The following is an 18,875-nucleotide window of genomic DNA, read 5'->3' as shown; positions in this document are numbered from 1 at the left end:
TCATAGAAATAAGTCACCTCCACTAGTGCTTTTTTTGTCATCATTATTCCCTATCCAATCAAATTCAGTGAATACCTTTAGTTCAAACCTATTGCTCCTCTTGTAATATAATCCATAATCCTTAGTACATTTTAACTATCTCAATATCCTTTTCAATGTCATCATGTGATTCTGCTTAGGATTTGCTAAAAATATAGGAATTGTTCCAGCTACTAATGCAATATTAGGTCTACTATAAACAACATATTAAAAATTTCTAATCATTGGTTTGTATAGAGTTTGGTTAAGATCAACAAATTCATTATTCTTAGATATTTTATCTCCTATATTCATAGGTGTGCTCACTAGTCTTGACTCTTCCATTCCAAAAGTTTTTACTATCTCCTTGATGTATTTGGCCTGAGTAATGAAAATACCAAACTTCATTTGATATACTTTCAATCCAACAAAGAATATAAATTTACTAAACATTGACATCTCAAATTCCTTCTTCATTTTATTAGCAAGTGATTTGCATAATGCTTCCTTTCCTCCAAATATTATATCATCAATAAACATTTTAGATAGTAGCACTTCATTTTTCTTACTCGTCTTCAAGTACATATTATTGTTATCATTTGTTGTTTCAAAACTAGTCTTCACTAAGTAATTATTGTTGAAATCTGATTGAAAATATTACTATTGAAGAAGGGGGGTTGTTTGCAAAGAGGGATATTGTTGATAAAGAATGTTTTCAATCATTTTTTTGTCATTGATGTCAAACTTGCTATTTCTTGGAATGATAATTACTTGTAAGATCCAAGTACTATCACTTAGTTGATTGATGAAGATAATTTAATCAATAAGATGTTACAAAAGCACCTAAGGGAAAGGTTGAGTTGTGGTTTTGTAATGAAGTACAAGGATTAGTTAAGAAAATGGTAAAATGATGTATTGATAATATACTTGAAGATACAGAGGTTGGCTACACTTAGAAGAATAAGTTGTAACAACCTTCTCCCTCTTTAGTAATTCTCTATCTCACTCTTTGGTAATTCTTTCCTTCTTTGACAACAATCCCAAAGATACTAGCTTTCTTGACCTCATTTAGTTCACACATATAGATATTTTGCATAGTGACTAAAATTTTTCATCTTTCTATGACTAATTTTTTATGTTGTTCTTCCACTTTATTAATCTTAACAACTTTAGGTATCTCCTACAATAGAACTTTTTGCATCAATATGTATGATATTTTGATTAGCACAATTGATGTAATGCACCATTTCTCCTTAAGTTTCTTTGATTAGGGGAATCACCCGTAATTTACCTCCAAGATATTTATGAGCATATTTAGGTAAGGCTTTAGTAAATATGTTGTATACATAATCTAATTTCACTTCTTTGTCTTGAACTAGCTCTCTCAAGTATTGATAGTTGATAACAATGTGTTTTATTTTGGTGTGCATCATTGGATTGTTTAATATGTTGATAGTACTTACATTATCACAGTACATAACCACTAGTTCTATAATTTATTCCTTCATTAGTTTTAGTAATTATTTGATCCACATAATGTTTTATTAGTTCATTATAATAGCCACATACTTGGCTTCAGCTGTTGATTGGGAAATACAATTATGTTTCTTGCTTATACATAAAACTAATATCTTTCTTAGAAATAATTAACCTCCACTACTATTTTTTGTGTCATCATTATTCCCTATCCAATAAGATTTAGTGAATACCTTTAGTTCAAACCTATCACTCCTCTTGTAATATAATCCATAATTCTTAGTACTGTTTAACTATCTCAATATCCTTTTCAATGTCATCATGTGATTCTCCTTAGGATTTGCTAAAAATATAGGAACTATTCTAGCTACTAATGCAATATCAGGTCTACTATAAACAAAATATTGAAAATTTCTAATCATTGGTTTATATAGAGTTTGGTTTAGATCAACAAATTCATTATTCTCAGATATTTTATCTTCTATAGACATAGGTGTGCTCACTAGTCTTGACTCTTCCATTCCAAAAGTTTTTAGTATCTCCTTGATGTATTTGGTTTGAGTAATGAAAATACCAAACTTCATTTGATATACTTACAATCCAATAAATAATATAATTTTATGAAACATTAACATCTCAAATTCCTTCTTCATTTCATCAAGAAGTGATTTGCATAATGTTTCCTTTCCTCCAAATATTATATCATCAATAAACATTTTACATAGTAGTCCTTCATTTTTCTTACTAGTCCTCAAGTACATATTATTGTTATCATTTGTCCTTTCAAAACTAGTCTTCACTAAGTAATTATTGTTGAAATCTAATTAAAAAGATCACTATTGAAGAAGGGAGATTAGTTGCGAAGGGGGATATTGTTGATAAAGAATGTTTTCAATCATTGTTTTGTCACTGATGTCAAACCTACTATTTCCTAGAAGGACAATTGCTTATAAGATCCAAGTACTATCACTTAGTTGATTGATGAAGAGAATTTAATCAATAAGATGTAACAAAAGCACCTAAGGGAAATTTTGAGTTATTATTTTGTAATGAAGTACAAGGATTGGTTAATACAATGGTAAAATTATGTCTTGATAATAAAGTTGGAAATACAAAGGTTGGCTACACTTAGAAGAATAAGTTTTAACGAAGCTATCTGCAAAGCCTGACTAAGTTCATCAGTGGGTGCTAAGCAATCTAGTTCATGCTAAGTAGATTATCAGTAAGAGCCAAGAAAATGAAAAATCTAGTGTGTGTCAAGCTAAATAGAAGAAGCCAATCAAGTTTAGGTGTTGAGCAAGTAATAGGTGCCAAGCATCAGTGAAAACCTAGTTGATTCCAAGTGAATCCATAGTAGGTGTCGAGCATTAGTAAAACTCAACAGGTGTTGAGCAACACAATATGTGTGAAGAATCAAAATTTCAATAGTGTCGAGCTGATGTATTATTTGAAAAGTCAAAGATTCACCAAATTTGAGTCGACAAGTTTGTTACCTTGAATTTTTTGAACTAGATAAAGGATAAGGATAATGAGCGGGTGGCACAAAATTTTAGATAAACCATTTTTGGGTAAATACAGGAGGATTCTACATGATGTTTCTAGAAGAAAAAAGATTAGGGTTAGATTCATTGAATCTTTACCTAATCCATTCAAATGAAAATTAAGATTGGAAAGATTAGAGTGAGAAAAGTATTCCAAACTTCTATTCAAGGAGTTGTAGGTCAAGAAGCAAGAGTTGTTGAAGTGGTTGGAAGGATGTCAAGCTAAACACATCGAGATGGAGGAAGAGTGCATAGAGACTCTACTTTGATAGGTGACCACAAAGGTGATTGCACTAGTACATTGAGCATGGAAACTTAGGGAAACAAAGCTTGAAAGGAGAAGTTGTTAGAGCTATAGTGATTGAAGGCCAAGAAAATTTGAGAGCTAAACTAAGATCTAAAATTTGCAAGTTATGTTGTGAGTTGTATTAGACCAAAATCATTTATTGTTACTCTCTAGTAATTGTATCAGTTAGGGTAAAATACTATGGATTTAGGTTGTCTTAACAACCATTTATAAATCCTTTAACAAGGTGGCATTTCAAGTGAATGTTCTAAAGTCCTTTAACCAGGCCCACTTCTAATAGGGTGGATGAAATCCTTTAACTAGGTCACATTTAATAGTTTGTTTAATAGGGCAGGCCTTTCACAGGGCATCACTTCAAAAGAGTTAGAATTGAGTAGCATGTTACTAGTGGTTTTTCCCAAATTGGGTCACTACATAAATCACTATATTATGTGTTGATCTTTCATATTTTATTCTTGCATGTTGACTTTCAGTAATTTGCTAAGTAGAATGTTTAGCTTGGATGCATGATTAGTTTAATTGGGCTCACTATACTTAGTGAAGAAGTTTTAATAGGACATTTGGACCTTGAATAAATAATTCACGCCCTCGCTCAGTTATTCTATAGAATTTCTAACAATTTTTATTAGAGTCATTTGCTGATTTAGTTTAAAGGTACTAGAAGTAGGAAGATCAAGATGTGCAAGAGAGAAGTTCCCAAGCTCAATAGAGATAACTTTGCTGTATGGAAAATTTTAATGAAGTTGCATCTAGGATTAATAAGTTATCATACACAAACCTCAATTAAAGTGGAACATGTCGATCAAACTATCCCCACTACAGAAAATATGAAGAAAAAGAAGGAGCATAATCAGGAAATTTTGGAGATTGTATCTGCCCTCAACTATGCTAAATTTGACAACATCAAGGGATGTGACTCTACATTCAAGATGTGGAAAGCCTTGATAGATGTTTATGGAGGAGATCAGAATTTCAAGAGAGCAAAAAGAGAAAGTCTCAGAGGAAATTTTGATGAGATGAGAATGGAGGAAGGTGAGAACATTGCTCAATATGCCTCTAGAATAAAGGAAGTAGTAAGTGCAATAAGAAGTTTGGGTCATCATTTAGATGATGAATCTATGAATAGAAAATTCTTAATAACCTTGTTCCCCATCTATGCTATTAGAGTTTCAGCCATCCAAGAGTTAAGATGTGTACCAGGAAACAAGCTAATTGTTGAAGGTATAGTGGGAAGACTCGTTGCATTTGAGTTATCCAAATTTGATAACTATAGACCTGAGAATATTGAATCTACTTTCAAGCCCAAGCTATTATTCAAATACATTGAGGAGGTGAAACCAAAGAAGAAGAAGAAAATGGTAAGATATGCATTCAGTGACATCAACATAGATGAAGAAGATGTGGAACAATTGCAAGCATTGCTAGCCAAAAAATTTCATAGAGGCAAAGGTAAATTCAAATGTAAGTTTCCTATCATTTATTTTAATTGCAATGAAGTAGGACATTTTTCTACAAGATACACATGAAAAAAGAACTACAAAAAAGGCAACAGGAACAAGAATAGAAGAGAAGATGAAAGCAGAGATTACGAAGACAAAGGAAAAAAGTGCTACATTGTTGAAGAAGAGGATTTTAATGAAAATGATGATGAGGTAGTCTATGTAACTATGAAGGATGAGTTAGATAAAGATAAGGAAACAACACTAGAACCTATGTAAACAAGAATGACAAATGGATCATAGATAGTGGATGCTTACATCAAATGATAGGAGACAAAAGTAAGTTTGTTACCTTTACTTGATATGATTGAAATAGTGTTAGATTTGGAAATGATGCTCCATGTCTAATCAAAGGAAAAGGTTCTATTAAGATTATAGAGAAAATATCATGTGATAATGCATACTATGTTGAAGGATTGAACTACAACTTGCTGAGTGTGTCACAATTAGGCAATATAGGATGCAAAGTAGAATTTGGAAACAAATCGATCAAAATCTATGACACTAATAGAAATATGAAAGGAAAAGGAGAACAAAATAGGAGTAATTTGTTTTACCTAGATATGTAAGATGCAACCTTTTCTTATTGTTAGATTTGATGATGTGTGGGTATGGCATAAAAGGCTATGTCATGTCAACTTTGATAATCTAACTAGCATCGAAAAAATGAAGAAAGTTAGAGGTTTGCCTAAACTAAAGAAGCCTGATAATACAATGTGCAAATAGTGTCAACTATGAAAGATGACCAAGTCAAGTTTCAAAAGAAAAACCTACACTTCTGAAGAAGTATTAGAGTTAGTGCATATTGATTTATGTGGCCTAATAGAAGTGCAAAGTTATAGAGGAGATAGATATATAATGTTGTTTTTTGATGACTACCATATTCTTAAAGAAAAAATCTAATGCATTTCAAATGTTTAAGTGGTATTTTTATAGGGTTGAGAAGGAAATAGGGAAGAATCTAAAGTGCCCACAATCATATAGAGGAGGAGAATTCACATCAAAAGAATTTGAGACATTTTGCAATGATAAAGAAATCAAGAGACAAACATCAGTACCTAGTAATCCCCAACATAATGGAATTGTAGAAAGAAGGAATAGATCAATGATAGAGTATGCTAGAAGATTAATGATGGAGAAGAATATTGCTCTAAAGTACTAGAGAGAAGCTATTAGTACTATTGCCTACACCCTATATCACACACAAGTCAAGAGAGGTATAGATGGAATACATTTTGAATTATGGTATGGTCACTCACCCAATATAAAATATTTCAAAGTGTTTGGTTATAAATTCTATATTCTTAAAGATACTAGAAATGACAAGTTTGATGCAAAGAGTGATGAAGGCATATTCTTTGGATACTCCACCAAAAGTAAAGCATATAAGTTTTTGAATACTAACACTAACAAAATTGTGGAGAGTGCAAATGTAAATTTTGATGAGCATGCAAAAGTTCAAGTTGATGAAACCAAGAAACTAGAAGAGTAGATATCCTTTGTATACTTCTACAAAGGAATGCCTGCTAAAGAAGAAGTTGCCAATCAAGTTGGGAATCACCAATAAGTTTTAGTATTAGCTGAGTCAAAAATAGTGAATGCCAAGCTATATTCAAAAGTTGAGTTGCAAAATGAAGACATTGTACATTCTGATTCAAAAATTAGTACACATGAAAGAGACAAAGAAATACCTAAAAGAGATCTGTACAGTGACTCTAAAACTGAAACACCAAACTTGGAAATGAGGAAAGAACCAAGGCTATCCAATTATGTGAGAAGACATAACCCTACTTAACAAATCGTTGGTGACAAACAACCCAAACCAATGACAAAGAATAGACTAAGAAATGGATCATGTCTGCTAAGCAAGATTGAACCCAAAATAGTGAAAGATGCACTACAAGATGATAACTAGTGTAAAGGTATGGAAGAAGAGATTGAGCAGATAAAGAAGAACAAAACTTGGACTTTAGTTCCAAGCCTAGCTGATAAGAATGTGATTGGTACCAAGTGGGTATTTGGGAATAGGCTAGATGAAAATGGTGAGATCACAAGAAATAAGGCCAAACTAGTCTGTAGAGGTTATGCATAAGAAGAAGGACTAGACTATGGGGAAACATTTTCCCCTATTGCAAGAATGGAAGGAGTAAGAACTTTACTTGCATATGCTAACTATAAAGGTTTTAAAGTCTACCAAATGAATGTAAAGTCTACTTTTCTAAATTGTATACCAGAAGAGGAAGTCTACATAGAACAGCTAGAGGGATTTTTTGATGAAAACAAAAAAGATATGGTTTGAAAATTGCATAAAGCACACTATGGTTTGAAACAAGTGCCTAGAGCATGGTATGAAAGACTTCACAATTATCTTGTAAAGATAGGATTTGAGAGAACAAATGACAATAGAAACCTATATATTAAGGTAGAAAAAGGTAAAGACATTTTGGTATCTAAAATATTTGTTGATGATATAATATTTGGTGGAAAAGATGCCCTATGCAAAGATTTTGTTGATTAGATGAAACATGAGTTTGAGATGTCAATGTTTGGGGAAATCAAATTTTTTGTTGGATTTCAAGTACATCAACTAAAACATGACATATTTGTGAACCAATCAAAGTATATCAAGGAGATACTCAACACATTTGGGTTAGAGGATTCAAAACCAATCAGTACACCAATGGTAATAGGACATAAGTTATCGAAGAATGATAAGTCAACTGAAGTAAATTAGACAATATATAAATCAATGATTGGAAAGTTGCAATATGATGTGCACAGTAGACTAGACATTGCATTAGCTATTGGAGTAGTGGCAAGATTTTTTGCAAACCTAAGAGAAAATCATCTTATGGTAGTAAAAGAATAATGAGGTATCTAAAAGGAACATATGACTTGGGCTTATACTATAAGAGAACTAAAAAGTTTGATGAGATTATGCTTCTGGATTTGATTGCATATTTTTTTTAGCATCAATGTTAAGGATCACACTCTATGATCCATCATTAGGATGAGAGAAGGATGTAAGATGTATGTAGACTAGCCAAGCCTAAGAGGAATAAAAAGGAAAGAAAGGAGAAGGAGCACGCAATATGAAGAAGAAAAGAAAGAGAAGAGAGTAAATATAAAAAATATATTAAGAACTCAAAACCTCATATTTATGGATGATGTTACACAATATAAATCCTACATTGATGTAGATTGGGGAGATAATACAAATGATAGAAAAAGCACTAGTGGAGGAGCACTTTAAGTAGGTAAAAGATTAGTCACTTTGACTAGCAAAAAACAAAGTTGCACCTTACAGTCCATAGCTCAAGCTGAGTATGTTGCTGCTGCTATCAACTAGACCAATATTGTATGGATCAAACATATGATGCAAGGTATGAAGGAAGAGATGACTAAACCTATGATACTCTATTGTGATAACACAAGTGACATCAACATATCAAAGAATCATGTGATGCATGCCAAAATAAACCGCATTGCAATTAAGTATCACTATGTAAGAGAATTGGTGGAAGGCAAGCAAGTGAAGATGGAATATGTCAATTCAAAGGAACAAATTGCTGACATCTTTACAAAACCATTAACTAAAGATGCATTTAAATATATTAGAGGTAAATTAGGATGATACCCCTATCCAAGACTATTTGAGTAGCAATCATATTGCCCTACATCATATGAGTTGATTGTTGAAATGTTATAAATTGATGTAGAGGATACTTACTTTAAGTTTTTGGCCTAAAGTAACTAAAGTACTAAAATTCTAAATTAGTCACAAGAAAGGTGATAGAGGGAGAAATTGGACTTCCTAAAAATGCTACACTTGCATGTTAAGATGGTTAAATAGTATGTCTTTGGCATTGTTGTCAAAGAGGGAGAAGTAGTAAAAACTGATCAATACATGTAGAGGGAGAAATAGAAAATTTAAAGATCTAAATAGAAGAGGGAGAAATAGTAGAAACTAATTAGACATGTAGAGAGAGAAATGGAAAAGAAATAGTAGAAAGGGAGAGAAAATAAAATAGTAGCATTGATAACTTGGTTGATTAGTTTGATTTTCCATCAATGCCAAAGAGGGAGATTATTGAAATCTAATTGAAAAGATTAGTATTGAAGAAGGAAGATTATTTGCAAAGAGGGATATTGTTGATAAAGAATTTTTTCAATCATTGTTTTGTCACTAATGTCAAACCTGTTATTTGCTAGAACAACAATTTCTTATAAGATCCAAGTACTATCACTTAGTTGATTGATGAAGAGAATTCAATCAATAAGATGTAACAAAAGCACCTAAGGGAAAGGTTGAGTTATGGCTTTTTAATGAAGTACAATGATTAGTTAAGACAATGGTTAAATGATATATCGATAATAAACTTGAAGATACAAAGGTTGGCTACACTTAGAAGAATAAGTTGTAACAAATTTGTCTGCAAAGCTTGACTAAGTTCATCAGTGGGTGTCAAGCAAGCTACTTCATGCCAAGAAAATTATAAGTAAGAGCTGAGTAAATGCAAAATATAGTGTATACCGATTGAAGCAGAAGAATCCAATCAAGTTCAAGTGCCAAGAAAGTAATAGGTGTTGAGGATCCATAAAAACTTATTTGATGCAAAGTGAATCCATAGTAGGTGTCAAGCATTAGTAAAACACAGTAGGTGTTGAGCAACACAGTATGTGTTGAGCATTAGAATTTCAAAAGTACCAAGTTGCTACATTATTTCAAAAGTCAAAGATTCACTAGATCTGACTAACAAGTTTGTTACCTTGAATTTTATGAACTAGATAGAGGATAAGGATGATGAGCTGGTGGCACAGAATTTTAGATAAACTATTTTTGGGTGAATATAGGAGGATTCTACATGATGTTTCTAGAAGAAACAAGATTAGGGATAGATTCATTAAATCTTACATAATCCATTTGAATCATAATTAAGAGTGGAAAGATTAGAGCAAAAAAAATATTCTAGACTTCTATTTAAGGAGTTACAGGTCAAGTAGCAAGATTTGTTGAAGTGGTTGGAAGGATGTCAAGGTGAAGGCATTGAGAGGGAGGAATAGAGAACAAAGAATTTGCTTCAATAGGTGACCACAAAGGTGATTGCACTGGTACATCAAGCATGGAGACTCAAGGAGACAAAGCTTGAAAGGAGGAGAAGCTATTAGAGCTACAGTGACTAAAATCTAGGTAAAGTTGAGAGCTGAACTAAGATCAAAAGCCCTTATTGTAACTCTCTAGAAATTGTATTAGTTAGGGTAAAAGCCCATGGACTTAGGTTGGTTTAATAGCCATCTGTAAATCCTTTAATAGGGTGACATTCCAAGTGAATGTTCTAAAGTCCTTTAACTAGGCCCACTTATAACAGGGTGGATGAAATCTTTTAACTAGGTCACATTTAATAGTGTGTTGTAGCTTTTAACAAGGTAGACCTTTCATAGGGCATCACTTTAGAAGAGTGAGAATTGAGTAGCATGTTATTGGTGGTTTTTTCCAAATTAAGTTTTCACATAAATTACTATGTTATGTATTGATCTTTTATGTTTTATTCTTGCATGTTGAGTTTCAGTAACCTGCTAAGTAGAATTGATGTAGGAGCATCAAGAGTTATAAGGGAAATCCTGTGTCACCAAAAAAATGTACTTAGAATTAGTTTCTATTTCATGTGTTTTCATTTTTGGATACCCATTTGGGTCAAATAAAGGTTCCAACTCTCACAGTTCCATTATAAGTGTTCGTGTAAATCTTGAAAAAATAGGAGTATGTAACTAAGCCATCATTTTGGTGAGCTAGGAGGTGTAAATTGGCTAGATGAAATTAATTGTAATTTAGAGCATTCCAAAAAAAGAATCAGGTCAAAAGGCCCCACAGTTTGAAAGTTATTGCAGTTTTTCAGGTTTAGGAGATCTCCTAAGAATGCTTCAAAGTTAGGTTAGGGGCATTAAATGAACTTGAAAAGGGCCAAAAAATTGGGGATGATTAAAGCTTTTCCATAAGGCTATAGAGCACTTCAAGAGCTTTCCAAAAATGTAAACGGTTTGTCAATCGGAGCTACGGTTCAAAAGTTATGCCTCTCGAAAGTTTGGTTACCGTTTTTGGATTCTTCTAGATTTGCGTCGACTTCTAACACAGCTTTTGGAACCTTCTATTTGGTTAGTGGATGCCTACTAGAAATTTCTAGAATTTACTCCTAGTCGTTAACCCTTCGGGGTCTATTTAAGGAGATTTTTGGCATTGTAAAAGGCAGTTCAGAGTGGATTTTGAGAGGAGGTACTGAAAGGAGAAATTATCTCCAGATTTATGCTATTGTAAGCCCTTAGGGCATGTTTTGAAGTTTATTTTCTCTGTACTATTTGTACTAGCTTATTTTATCAGTTAATATAATTTCCCCTTTTCTGTTGTGTCCATTTTGTGCTTGGGTTGTGTCCCCATCAAGAATATTGATGCAAGAGCATCCAATGGTGTAAGGCCAATCCTATATCACCCAAAAGTATGTTTAGAGATATTTTTTTGTTTAATATTTTTTCCTTTTAGATACCCATTTGGGTCAAATAAAAGTTTCAACTCTCATAGTTCCACTATTAGTTTTTTAGGTTAGATTTTTTGAGGACCTTGGGATACGTGTAAAAAAAAAAAGGGTTATTTTATAATTGAGCCAAAATTATGATGAGTTAAAGGTTGTAAGTTGGAGGGATGATTATACTTGTAATTTAAAGCACTCTAGAAAAGAATCAGGTCAAAAGGTTTTATGGTTTGAAATCTATTGCAGTTTTAAATTTCTGGGAGCCCTCTTAAGATTTCTTCAAAGTCAAATTTGAGGCACTAAATGGACTTGCATAGGCCCAAAAAATGGGGGTTAGTACATAGGGCTATAGAGCACTTTGAGAGCTTTCTAGAAATCTAAACAGTTTGTCAATTGGAGTCTCGGTTCAAAAGTTATGCCTCCGAGAAGTTGGGCTACCATTTTTGGATTCTTCTAATTTTACATTGACTTCTAATGTGACTTTTGGAACCTTCTATTTTGGCAATGGATGCCAGCTAGCATATTCTAGAATGCATTCCTAATCCTAAACCATTTGGGGTCTATTTGAGAACATTTTTAGCACTATAAAAGTAGTTGTTAGTGGAGTTTGAGAGAAGGTACTGTGAGGAGGATTTTTTCTCCAGAATTATACTATTGCAAGCCCATAGGGCATGTCTTAGGGTCTATTTTATTTGTAATAAATTTAGTAGTATATTTTCACTAATAATAATATTTTCCTTTTCCTATGTGTTCATTCTAGTCTTAGGTTGTGTCGCCATCAATTGGTATCAGAGCATGTTTTCCTGAATGTGTAGATAGAGCACCATCTATGAGGCAATTTGCACTAGGATTGTGTGGTTGTGGGTTTGAGACAAGAAGATGCCTCCATGAAGGGAATGTGGTGAAAGGGCTAGATTTTTTATTCCTAAGGTTAGAGCCCTCCAAAGACAAGTACAAGCATTATAGGAGGAGATCCGCAGAGGAATGAATGTTGCCATAGGCAATGAAGTGAGGAAGAAAATGAAGAAGAAGAAAATATTGGACAAGAAGGGGAAGGCAATGGGGAAGTCCTAAATTAGGAAGAGGAGAGGCTTTTTATGGCCATTTCTAAGCTTGGAAAAATACCTAAAATTGATGTGTGTATGTTTTTGAGAAATCTAAACTCTAATGAGTTGATTGACTAGATCAATGAACTAGAGAAGTACTTTGAGTATGAGGATATAAGGGACCTAGATAGGGTTAAGTTTGGAAAGGCCAAAATGAAAGGCCATGTCAAAATCTGGTGGCAAGAAATTTAGTTGGAAATAAATAGAAGAGGAAAGGAGAAAATCACAAGATGGGATCACATGGTGGAGAAACTAAAGAAGTAGTTCATTCCTGTTAATTACGAGCTTGATTTGTTCAAGAAAATACAAGGATTAAGGAAAGTAGGAAAATCTTTCTAGGAATATATGGATGAATTTTATCAACTTCTTATTAGGGAAGGGCATGCAAAAGAAAATAAGGAAAAGGTTGCATATTACCTCAGTGGGTTACGACCAAGCATTCAAGAGGAGTTAAGTCTAGTTAGAATGACTAGCATTAAGGAGACATACCAATTTTCCCTTTGAATTAAGGAGAAGCTAAAAAAAAGGTTTGAAGGAAGGTAAAGAGGGTGCAGTCAAGGAGGAAGGGGTGGTGGTATGTCATTTGGAGGCTGAAATGAGACCCAAAAGAAAAATGAAGATGTGGGTACTAGTAAGAACTAGAGGAATGAGGGTTTCAACTACTCCCGTGATCAAAACTTTGGAGATTAGAGAGGAATAGGTAGAGGATGTGGAAAAGGATTAGGAAGAGGAGGCTTTCATGGTACCTATTTTCATTGCAATGAAGAAGGTCATCATGCTACAAATAGGAGAGCTGATGTTCAAGCAAGGGTTGCTCATGTGGATGAGGATGCCTAGTCATTACATTAAGAGGATGTAGAAAGAGGAGAGGTTCTAGTAAATGAAAGGGTCTTACTAAGTAGTGAGACTAATCCTGGACAAAGGAGGAGGCTTTCTCATACCAGGTGCAAGTGCAAGGATAATTGTTGTGATGTCATTGTTGACAGTGGAAGCACTAACAACTTGGTTTCTGAGGAGATGGTCTCTCAGCTAAAGCTTAAGAGGAAGAAACACCCCTAACCCTATCAAATTTCTTGGGTGAAGGATGATCATAAGGTCTTTTTTATTGAACAATGTTTGGTGAAGTTCAAGATTGAGATTTACCATGATGAAGTTATCTATACATTATTCTAATGGATATCTTCCATTTATTGTTGGGAAGACCATGGCAATTTGATAGGCATGTTGTACATGATGGTCACGCAAGTTCATACTCTCTAACAAAGGATGGAGTTTGCCACAAATTGAAGCCCTTGGTAAAGGAAGGTGAAAAGGTATGCAGTAGTGCTAGGATATGTCTTGTTGATGGAAGAAATTTTTTGGATTCTATGAAACATCAACATATGTGTTATACTTTGATTCATAGAAAAGATAAGGAAGGTAATAGTGAAATTCCACTTGAAATTTTAGGCCTATTAAGTGAGTATGGAGATATCATCTCTGATAATGTTCTAGAAGGGTTGCCACTAGTAAGGCAAATGAGCCATCAAATTGATTTAATCCCTAGAGCTAGTTTTCCTTACAAGGATACTCATAGGATGACTCCTGCATAAACTAAGGAGATAAATAGACAAGTTTAGGAGCTATTGAGGAAGCGTTTGATTCAAGAGAGCTTGAGTCCATGTGTAGTACCTACAATACTAGCACCAAAGAAGGATGGAGAGTGGAGAATGTGCATAGACTCTTGTGCTATAAATAGAATAACCATCAAGTATCGGTTCCCTTTGCCAAGAATGTATGATCTTGTGGACTACTTGAGTGGAGTTGAGTACTTCACAAAGATAGATCTCAAGAGTGGCTATCACCAAATACAAATATGAGAGGGAGATGAGTGGAAGACTACATTCAAGACCAAGGAGGGTCTATATGAGTAGTTAGTCATGCTCTTTGGGCTGACCAATGTGCCAAGCACCTTCATGTGGCTTATAAATGAGGTACTAAAAAAATTCTTGGGAAATTTTGTTATTGTCTATTTGGATGATATTTTAATTTTTAGCAAGACTTTGGATGAAAATTTAATGCACATTCATAGTGTCCTTGAAAGGTTGAGGGAAGAGAAATTGTGGATTAATCTAAAGAAGTGTAGCTTTGTAAAAAAAGAGTTAGTCTACTTGGGGTTTTTTGTATCATCTAAAGGTCTCAAAATGGATCCAGAGAAGGTAAATACTATCTTGGAATGGTCTACTCCAAGGTCTTCTACTGAGGTGACGTCATTTCATGGTCTAGTTAGTTTTTACAAGAAGTCATTAAGAATTTCGGTGGAATATGTGCACCACTAACTAAAATAATAAGGGGGAATAGAAAAGACTTCAAGTGAACTACAATAGTTGCAAGAAGTTTTGAATTGTTGAAGAAGAAGGTGACAGAACAACCTATGTTGGCACTTCCTAATTTTATTAAAGTGTTCCAAGTAGATTTGTAGGCTAGTGGCAGTGCTATTAGGGTTGTATTGAGCCAAGAAGGTAAGCCTAGTGCATATTTTAGTAAAAAATTGAATGATGCAAAGAAGAAGTATTTTGTTTATGATCAGGAATTCTGTGCAATCATTTAGACTTTAAAGAAATGGAGGCATTATTTATTGCCAAAGGAATTTGTCTTGTATACTAATTACCAGATATTGCAGTACCTATAGCCAAGGTAAATTGAACTAAAGAAATTTGAAGTGGGTAGAGTTCATGCAGAGCTATACATTTATGTTGAAACATAGAAGTGGAAGGTCTAATAGGGTTGTAGATGCATTGAGTAGGAGACAATTTTTGTTTGCAATAATGTAGGTTGAAGTGGTTGGGTTTGATGAGCTCAAGAATTTGTACCCTAAGGATCCTAATTTTTCTGAAGTATGGAAGGCTTGTAAAGAACCTATTACTATAGACAAAACTAGGTGGCTATATTATTTGATTTAGGATGGTATGTTGTTCAAGGGTAGTCAATGGTGCATTCCATGGAGTTCCATGAGGGAAAACTTGATCAAAGAGAAACATAGTGGGGAGATGGTAGAACACTTTGGTCAAGATAAGACCATTTCCATTCCTAAAGAATATTATTTTTGGCCTCAAATGTCACAATATCTAAAGAAGTTTTTGTAGAGTTGTCAAGTATGTCAAGCAGCCAAAGGATTTAGTCAGAATACTAGACTCTATCAGCCATTTCCTATTCCATCGAAGCTAAGAGAGGATATAAGTATAGATTTTTTTCATGGATTGCCAAGGACACAAAGGTGTAATGACTCAGTATTTGTGGTGGTTAATAGGTTCTCCAAGATGGCACATTTTATTCCATGCCACAAGACTCATGGTGCTGTACATATTGTAGATTTTTTTTTCAGAGAGGTGGTGAGGCTACATGGTCTCCCAAAGAGTAATGTTTCTAATAGAGATACTAAATTTGTGGAGTATTTTTGGAGGACTTTGTGGAAGAAATCACGTTAGAAGTTCTAGAAATAATATATGCATGTTCTCAAATCTTCCTCAGGTATACGATTTAGAAATGGAGATTTGATATTCATTTGATATACCTTGAAATTATTGTAGGTTGAATATGCAAGCAGAGTTTCAACTCCTAAACTTACAATAGGAGAAATTTTTTCTCCATAGTCAACTCCTTGTTCGTGAGCATATCCTTTGTGTAGAACAAGATTTTAGTGTGCAAGGAACATTAGCAATAAGAGAAACATTCACAAACCAAAACTAAATTCACATATATGTTTAGACAAAGAAAAGAAAAACAAAAAGTGCAAACCTCACAAGAGAAAAGACTCCATGCTTTCTTGATTCTGTAGATGTGTCCTTTTGATGTGGATGTATGCTCAAGATGCTCAAAAGCTGCTTCAATGGAGGTGGGTAATGGCAAATTGGTAGCTTTGTGAGCTCTCAATTTGGCATTATAAGGGTAAGATTGATGGCTTTGGTTTTCAAAATAGCATGGTAACTTTAACTTAAAGATTGTTGATGAAATGGCTTGGGAGGGGATTCAATTTATAGGCTAAGGGCTTGAGGGATGGAGGCCTAAGATGCAAGGATGGAGAGATGGTTAAGGATGGCTAAGATGCACTCAAAGGGGATCACATGGATTGTGCTTGTTTAGCACCAATGGGAAGGTGACACTTGTCACAAGGAGGATGAGTGTGAGAGGGTAGGGTAATGGGTTGGTTAAAGGCATGATGAGTAGGGTTGAGTATGTAAGAGGAATGAGTGTGGAAGAGGGAAGAGTGTGGAAGATGGATGTAAGAGTCATGAGTAGGCTTGTAAGAGTCTTTTATAGTTTGTAAGAGCACTCATGACTTGGTAGTTGGGATTTTTGAGGGGAGACTTTGATTTGGTTTAGGAAAGTCTTAAACTTGTTTAGGGAATGTGACAACATTAGGGGGTGGATTAGGCTTGGGTTTAGGATTAGATTAAGGATGTTAGAGATGTGCAAGTGGATGGAATTAATGAGGTTGGGTGAGTTAGTGGCTAAGCTAGGTTAGTATGTGTGGATGGGGTGGATTAGGCTAAATGGAGGATTAGGGATAAGTTAGGGGTTTTTGGATTTGAGGATTTTATTTGTCAAATAGATTTATTTAATAAATTTGGATTTTTGAAATTAGATAGAAGAATATGATTTAATTGATAAATGATAGGTTATTTGATTTATCAATTAGGACTATAGATGATTAATTAAATTAATCAACTAGGGGATGACAAAGGATTAATTAAATAGAAATTTAATTAATGATGCCTTTTTAGATAACTAAATAGTATTACTAAAATAGTGTAATCAAATTTAGGTGTCTACACTTTGTATAACATTCTAGCCTTGTTTCTTGTATATTCATCTTTCCCATTCAACTTATTCCTAAAAACCCACTTTGTTCCAATAAAAATTTTATCCTTTGGTCTTGGTACTAAAGTCCAAGTATTTTTCTTCTCAATCTAATGAATTTCCTCATTCATTGCCTATATCCAATCTTCATTTTCAAGGGCATCTTTCACAATTTTGGGCTCAACTTCACAAAGAAAGCATGAATCATCTATGAGTCTTTATCTTGTCATAATACTTAATTTATCATTACTAATTATTTGTTCATATTTTTGATGTCTTCTTACATACTTGGCTAACATAGGTGGTCTTCTTCTTTGTTCTTCCAAAGGTTCATCATGTTCCCATCAGTGCCAAAGAGGGAGATTGTTGGATACAATTGTCTAATTGTGTGTTGCCTTTGATATTACACAACTGTCATACCAGTTGGCAAATAGTGCTTATTGAGCTTAGTTGGTTAGCAAAGAAATTTTTTGTGTCTACTGATCATTCCTAGAGATTACTTTGTGTAGATAGTATCTACCGAGCTCACTCAGGCATCGAAAGAAATTGTGGCAAAAAGCAGTGTTAACTGAGCTCTCATGATTAATGAAGGAAAGTTAGTGTTCACTGAGTTTCCAAAGGGCTTTTGCAAGTTCACAATGTTAATCGAGCTTCTGTTGGTCAATATAGGAAATCTTTTCAGGATCAGTGTTTATTGAGCAAGGTCAGCTAATGAAGGATTTTGTTAATTTGAGGAATAAAGTTTAATTATTTCAAGTATTGATTCTAGCCAATTGAGGTAATGATTATTGGTAATTGTAAATTTTAATTGGGCCAACTTGATAATTTGTAAGGTATAAATGAAAGATCAAGTTGAGAATTCTAAGATGTATGAGCGAGTATGCAAGTGGATTGATTGTTTAAAGAGGAAAGTGTGAGCAAATTTGAAGGATGGTCAAATATCTTTGAGGAGCAGCGAAGTTGTATTTGATCAGGAAGGATCTAGTGTGAAGTATAATAGAAATTTTTAACCAATAATCTAGTTGCATCTCATTTAGGTCATTTCATTGTTACTTTCTTACCATTGTAATAGTGATACCAAAATCTCTTAGCAAAGTTGGTTTAATAGCCATTTGTAAATCCTCTAACGAGGTGATGGTTCCATTGAATTGTTCCAAAGACCTCTTGCAAGGCCACTCCTTATAGGGTGATTAAATCCTCTAACAAGGTCATACCTAATAGTTTATTTTGTAACCTTTTAAATAGGTTAGCTCCTAATAGGACTCACTTCAGAAGAGTGAAAATCAGTAGCTAGTTACTTGGTGGTTTTTCCCATCTTGAGTTTTCATGTTAAATCTAGTGTCTCATGTGTTTGTGTTATTTCTTTTATGCTTGCATTTTAATACCTATGAATGTTTAAGATCTATTAACATTAATATACACTGCATTTATTGAGTTACAACATTTTAAGTATGTTTACCAAGTGACAATAGTAAATAGTTTTAACAAACATCTAAGGGATCAATGGATTTTTTTTGTGGTAACTGATTCACCCCCCCCCTCCCCCCCCTTAGTTACTCCATATA

This window comes from Cupressus sempervirens, chromosome 5 (assembly GCF_028749045.1).
Source record: "Cupressus sempervirens isolate cs-2001-9-10 chromosome 5, ASM2874904v1, whole genome shotgun sequence".
Taxonomy (NCBI): Eukaryota; Viridiplantae; Streptophyta; class Pinopsida; order Cupressales; family Cupressaceae; genus Cupressus; species Cupressus sempervirens.
Note: the sequence above shows the minus strand (reverse complement) of the source record.